At 35.6% G+C, this 7,607-nt stretch overlaps 1 pseudogene; it reads right to left on the bottom strand.

Moving 5' to 3' along the window:
- Positions 1 to 218: 218 nt before the first annotated feature.
- LOC145291798 (U2 spliceosomal RNA) lies at positions 219 to 374 on the bottom strand (annotated as a pseudogene).
- Positions 375 to 7,607: the final 7,233 nt, after the last annotated feature.

The raw sequence follows: 7,607 nt of genomic DNA, 5'->3' as shown, positions 1-7,607 counted from the left end.
ACTAATATATATATATATATATATATATATATATATATATATATATAAAAGTATGTAACGCCATCGTTCAGTCTCGAAAGACAAAGAACAATGTAAAAACTAATATAATATATCGAAATATAACCGAGTACATTCCCAGTATTCTTTAGTATGTAAAGCTGAGCCAATGACAATGTACCTATATACAATGCCTCCCCACAGGGCAGAGTTAGACACCAGGGTCGTTTTTTTAACGTTGAGAAAAGGTACAAAAATAAAAAATTGTCTTAGTCGGAAGGACTGTTCCTCCACTGAAAGTGAACAAGAAATGAAAGTGCAGCACCTTAAGAACAGATACTACACTTTGATCTTTGCCAAAAGGCCAAGAGCGTGATGGTTTTCAACGCGAGTTGAAAATTCAAAGCAGCAGACGACAATTTGAGAGAGGAAGAAAAGAAAACAAATTAGTAAAAAAAAAACCACACCATTTCGTACTTTCATGTCAGAAAAAAAATTTTTACATCCTCAAGTGAGCAGCTAAAAACACCAGCCGGAGTCCCCGACTTTTGTCAAGAAAAAAAATACTGGCACGGACGAAACCTTGTGCATCGTGTGGACACAGGTACAATCTTATTATAAGAGGCAAGGTAAGCGATGGCTATTGCCTGGAGGTGTAAGGCTTCCAGATTCCGAATCTTTACATTCAACTGGACTGGTACCTTTTTTGCCAAGTCTAGGTTGACAATTGCCATCATAATAAAAATAATCTATTTGTGGGCGTTCGAGCGAGCAACAAAGAAAGACCTCCAGCGCGGATGCGGAATACGATCTACGCACACAATTAATAAATCAACGGTCTGAGGAAGCAACAACAATATCTGTTTTAATATGATGAAAAAAACAAAAACTTTTTTCAAAAATTCCTTGAAATTATTTGACTTACCTTTGAACCTTTTCTCGAACAAAATAATCTTTAACATTATTTATTTACACACACACACACACACACACACACACACACACACACACACACACATATATATATATATATATATATATATATATAGCAATGGATAATATTTTTCTTTAAAGTTAATAAAACTTAAGATTTAAGGTTTTCTTTCCTTGTTATGCTTTCATCGGCGATGCACGGCTTAAATTCCTCAGCGACGCTAGGCTTGTTCCTGGGAAAGCCGGGCGGACTCTGATTTACATCTGGATCACTCTCTAAAAGAGTTCCATGTAAACTTTTAATCTTCTAGGTTTTTCCCAGCAATATAGCGTTGGTTAGAAATTCTTCAAAGTGTGTGCGTGCCGTTAACAGCTTCGTGGTTATGTGGGATTTCGATATTGTTGCTTTATTCTTATTTTCCATGTATTTCAATTTAGTATTGATATGTCTGAGCCTGAATCTAATTATATTTAAATTTCCCGTGAAGAAAGTTTGTTTTTACCTATTTATGTAAGGTTTTTTCATAGTTTTAGATGGTTTTCGTTAGCCACGACAATTTTTAAGTATATTTTTATTCCTGCAATATATATATATATATATATATATATATATATATATATATATATATATAGTAAGTACTGAAAATATATATGGCAATTAAGATACAAAGAATATTTCGCGTTTTATGTTAAGACCAGCGGGGGTACTCGGTGTTGCGCGGGTGTTTCGAGGTGTGTGTTCGGGCGGGGGTGAGGGGTGTTAATCAAAACATAAGAATAAGCGAAGTAAATATATCGAAAAAAAACACAAAAAAACTAACGTAAGGCAAACGAACGATGTTAAATGTAAAAATTGGAAAAACAAAAAAGAAAACGTGAAACAGAAAAACAAAATTAAAACTTCGTTAAAAAATCCGAAAAATAACCTCCCCCTCAAAAACAAGTGAAAATGGCTTTAATAACCCTGTTTCAATATTAAAATCGAAAAAAAAAAGACATCTCACTCCACGATTCGAACCCAAAACCTTTAGAGAATGACGCCGCGCTCTAAGCCACTTAGCTAAGACGACGTCGACGAAATTGTGTCTGTTTTTTTAATATTTAAAATAAATCATGTTCCGACGTCGTATGATGCATGCTTATAAGCGAACGTCTCATGAGAGGACGGTTTTTGCTGACCCCTCCCTGTAGAAAACTGATGATTTTAGGGTGAAGAAATTAATGTTTTTTGCAAATTTTTCGATATTTGTCGGGCGAAGGTTGGAACTTTAAAATGATACCGATCTTGTGAAAATCTGTGATCCGTGTCGAAAGAAAGTTTTTGCGAGACATACAAACACACATACATGTACACATTTTCACTTATATATATATATATATATATATATATATATATATATATATATATATATGTTTTCTATATCTATTTTGGTGTGTTGAAATAAATTATATATATATATATATATATATATATATATATATATATATAAACAAGAACTATAATAATTACATTTTAAAAATAGAAATAACCTAATATAAATAAACAAAATTGAGACGAATACATCTACACAAATGAAAGCTTTACACATAAAACAATAACTATATTTCAGTTAACAATGCCCGATAACCAAGTTCAATAAAAGTAACTTACCAACGAATAAATCAATAAATAATGCAAATATGTATGGGCATATATGTATATACACGTATGTATGTGAGCACACAATAAAATAACAAGTGAACACGTCCATCTAAATGAATTACGCAGCCTATGTGTGTGTATATGCGTGCATTTCCCTTATGTGTGCGCATGTACATTTACAACGTATGTGTGTGTGTGCACTAGTTTACTATAAACTTTGGTAACCATGGCTACGCACATATTCTAAAATTCGATAAACCTTAACTATTACATTCGCTGCGTGTGTGTATGCATTGTTATATCTAAAACCATAGTTTCGTTTGGTGAATATCCAGAACAACACCGAAAAAAAATATATATATATAAACAAAAACAACATATTGCAAAATAAATAATATTGATTATAAGAAACAAAATGAGAGGAAATCATTTAGACTAAAAAAGGCTATATCAAATATTTTTTTTTTTTTTACAAAGGCATCACCACATTATCAAGGCCCAGAGGCCACTCAAGGATAAGGGTTAAAGAGTGTACAGTAGAAATTGGTCAATATAGTAATCATTAGTAATGAAAATTTGGTAAACTTAATAACTTATATGGAACGGCTCATCAAGAACTTATTTACTTTAGACTTGAACACAACCATCTTGTAGTCAGCCGGAAAGCAGGAAAACGGAAGACAATTCCACAGGCGTGCAGTTCTAAGAAAGAAGCTTTGTTCATGGAATCTACGTTTAGGTTTAGGCACAGATATAATGTTATAATATCTATTAACAATACCCGATAACTACGTTTAAAAAAGAAAGTACCAGCTAATTGACGCCACGCGGTTAACATTTAATTTTAATTCAGTGGCCGTGATTACTGCTCACGATAAAGGCGATAAGAGAGAGGAGGAGGGAGATAAGGAAAAAGAAAAAAAATATATACTGGAAAAATCCTGCAACTGTATTCTTGTCTTTGATAAGTATCGATAATCGATAATCGAAATAATTCAATGGAAGAAGGAAAAAACGATTTGGACCCAAGTTAACGCCTTACACAGCCTAACATCACTAATGCATTTGAGAAGATTTATTACCACACAAGTCGAAAGTCCTAACATATATAACATCAACAGTCGGTTCTTTGATATGACAGAGGCGCGTTCGAAATGAATGATTCTGTTTAAAGCACAATTTCACAAAGATACTTGACTTTTTTTCGTTTTAAACATAAATTCAATTATCAGCGCACAACCACTAAAGCCGGGCATATAAACAGTAGGTGCTTTGATACGATAAGGGCACGTTCGAAATGAATGTTTCTGTTTAGAGCACAGTTGAAGCATGATACTTTTTTGCATTTTAAACTTTAATGCACGCTATTATATATATATATATAAAAGTGGTTTTATAAAATCTTCAGTAGGTTCTCTACAGTGCAATGTAGACTACAACATATTGTAAACTTAGTCAATGCGAGAGGCATGTGAAGCTTCCTCCACGTGAATCGTGATGGGTTCCCAATTAAAGCAGGCATTTAATCGATTTGACTGAAAAAAAAGGATATTTCTTCAATTTCGATTACAATAAAAATATGCCGAGCAACAGCGTGTTACCCTGCTAGTATATATATATATATATATATATATATATATATATATGCGTGTGTGTGTGTGTGTGTGTGATTACTTCATTCAATCACATAAATTAATATACGAAGATATTATTTTATGCGTAAATTTTTCAGTATTTGCTTCAACAATGCTCAAAACATAGGTAGAGTTAGGGAGTAATTTATGAAAATATATATGACAATTAAGCTACACAGTATATACCGCGTTTCATTCTCGTACGCATGCGTCAGGCTTTAGAGCACAATTGAAGCATGATACTTGACGTTTTCATTTTAAACTTTAATGCAAGCCATTATATATATAAAAATAATTTTATAAAATCAACAGTAGGTTCCCTACAATGCAATAAATCAATATTCATTCTAAAGATGATAAAGCCTGACGAATTCTCAAGAGAATGAAACGCGGAATATTCTGTGTGGCTTGGTGGTCATATATATTTTCATAACTTACTACTTACTATATGTGCGTGTGTTTGTGTGTGTGCGCGAGCGTGTGTGTGTGTGTGGGTGTGTGTGTGTGGGTGTGTGTGTGTGGGTGTGTGTGTGTGTGGGTGTGTTAGAGAGAAAGAGAGGGGAATATAGAGATACGTGTAGTTATTAATATGCGCATGCAATTTTGCATGTGTATAAATTTCCTGAAAGGAGGCCACCTGTAATGTCAAAGCAATCTGCCGTTTGAGTAAGGACGTCACACGCAACACACTACTTTATATAGACGGACCGTCGGTGGAGTTTGGTACGATTAATCCCATGATAAAAATCTAGTGCCTTTATATGTGAAGTCTAGGACGTTTTGAAAAATCAATACTTATTCTAAAGATGATAAACACTTAACCCAAGATCGTTTATAAATGTTAGAATGCGACTCCTACAAGTCAAACGGCCTAATAGGAGCATGATCGTGCTATGGCTGCATAGTGTAAGCTAACGTGAGACAACAACAAGGCTGAGTATATTGTGCGTTACATTAGGACAAAATGCTTTTATTTATTCAAGCTCTGATGAGGTAGGAGGCGCAAATAGCAGCATAAATTCCCACAATGTGTGGCGTACTAGACATTGCATTTATACTGTGCGTATCTAACTTGTCTTTCTAACAGATAATTACGTAAGAAAGATACCTAGGTAACAGTATCTTTACTTAAGTAAGTGTCACGTTCTGAGTATAACTTTATGGTTATCCGAAGATGTCATTATAACTTACAACCATACAATACAAACTACTGCATGGATTTTAATGACCGAAAATTACAATATGTTTCTCATATTGATTGAGATTGTCGGACTGACTTTTTTTTTTTTTTTTTTTTTACATAGGCATCACCACATTATCAAGGCCAAGAGGCCACTCAAGGATAAGGGTTAAAGAGTGTACAGTAGAAGTTGGACAATATAGTAATCATTAGTAATGAAAATTTGGTAAATTTGAAAACTTATATGGAACGGCTCATCAAGAACTTATTTACGTTAAACTTGAAGACAACCATATTGTAGACAGCCGGAAAGCAGGAAAACGGAAGACAATTCCACAGGCGTGCAGTTCTAAGAAAGAAGCTTTGTTCATGGAATCTACGTTTAGGTTTAGGCACAGATAAAGAGTGGGGGGAATTATTGATAGTGTTTACAGCTAGACGAGTGTTTCTTGTGAAAGTTTGGCGAGGGGGGACCATAGATTGAAGCTCAGTCGAGCACTTTCCATGAAAATAACGATACATCAGAGACAAACTCGCAACATCTCTTCTGTGAGATAGAGGTTGCAAGGAAGAGAAAAGGACATCTACGAGGCTACGAAGTCTATTTTGAACTCTATCAAGGCAGGACAAGTCCTTTCTAGCAGCTCCTGCCCAGATGTGGCAACAGTATTCCATCCTTGGACGTACCTGGCTCTTATATAGATAGAGAATAGAATCAGCAGTGAGATATTTACCGGATCGATAGAAAGATCCCACCATTTTTCCAGCGGCCTTGGCAACAGATTTGATGTACGTGTTCCATTTAAGATCAGGAGTAATGGTCAAGCCCAGAAGCTTGTCAAAACTTGAGGCCTCCTGAAGACGAGAGCCATTCATTTCAATTGATGCCAGATGTGGATTAGAATGTTGATGATGTAAAGAGAGAAGCTTGGTTTTATATGCATTAAAAGTAACCAGCCACTCCTTTCCCCATTGTACTACGTGCTCAAGATCAGAGGAGAGAGAATCAGAGAGAACTTGGTCGTTTACTGTCTTAGATGTGCTACCATAAATGGTAGTGTCGTCAGCATAAATGTCTACAAATGATGTAAGGATGTGATTTGGAAGATCATTAATGTAGATCAGGAAAAGAGTTGGGCCCAGTATGGACCCCTGAGGGACACCGGCATTAATACTGTGAGCTTCTGATTTTTGCCCCTCAACTACTACTCTTATGAACCTATCAGAAAGAAATGATTTAATAATTGAGAAGACTTTTCCAACTATACCATAGCTAGCGATCTTATGAAGTAAACCTTTATGCCATACCCTATCAAAGGCTTTAGATATGTCAAGAGCAATTGCCCTAGAAAGATTGCCACCGTCGAGAGATTTGCTAATCCTATGCGATATAACTGTAAGCACATCTGCTGTAGATCTAGCAGAACGGAAACCATATTGAGTGTCACTAAGAAGGTTATTTTTGCTGAGATGGTTGATTACTTCTGTATTTAACACAGATTCTAGCAACTTACTCATGACGCACAGGAGACTTATTGGCCTGTACTGAGAGGGGGATGAGCGATCACCTGAATTCTTAAATACAGGGCATACTGATGAAATTTTCCAGGGAGATGGGAAACTATTCTCCTTAAGACAACGTTTAAACAGTTTTGTAAGTATGGGCGCTAGTTCAGGTTGATGTTTTTTGAGTACTATAATTGGAATACAGTCAGGGCCAGTTGCTTTACTGGAATCAAGGTTTTTGATTAGCTTGGCATCATCACGTACAGATATACCTTTTATCACATAGCGTGTTTTCTGATACAGGAGGAAATATTGGGGGTTGGTGGCCTTGGTCGCAAAGGGTAGAATTAGCTGCAAAGTTCTTGACAAAGAGTTTGGCTTTGTCTGATGCTGACGAGATTACCTCAGGTCCATTGATAATAGTTGGGATGGAGCATACGCTTCTGTTCAGGATTCTGTTTGCTATTTGCCAAAACTGGTGGGAACCAAGCCGCTGCTCAGCTACTTTGGACTTAACAGATTGAGCATACAACTCTCTTGCTTTCTTTATTACTTTCTTACAATGGTTGCTGGCAGTCCTGGAAGCGGCTTTAGTTTCCATACATCTATTACGTTTGAAGCAGTGGAAAAAGTGATTTCTGTGCGCAATGGCAGCAGCACATTCTGGAGAGAACCATGGTTGGCTGTTAGGTTTTTGCTGAAACTTTTTAGAGGG

This window comes from Euprymna scolopes, chromosome 12, assembly GCF_053919585.1.
Source record: "Euprymna scolopes isolate OS-2025 chromosome 12, ASM5391958v1, whole genome shotgun sequence".
Lineage (NCBI taxonomy): Eukaryota > Metazoa > Mollusca > Cephalopoda > Sepiida > Sepiolidae > Euprymna > Euprymna scolopes.
Note: the sequence above shows the minus strand (reverse complement) of the source record. Positions and strands in the feature narration are given on the sequence as shown.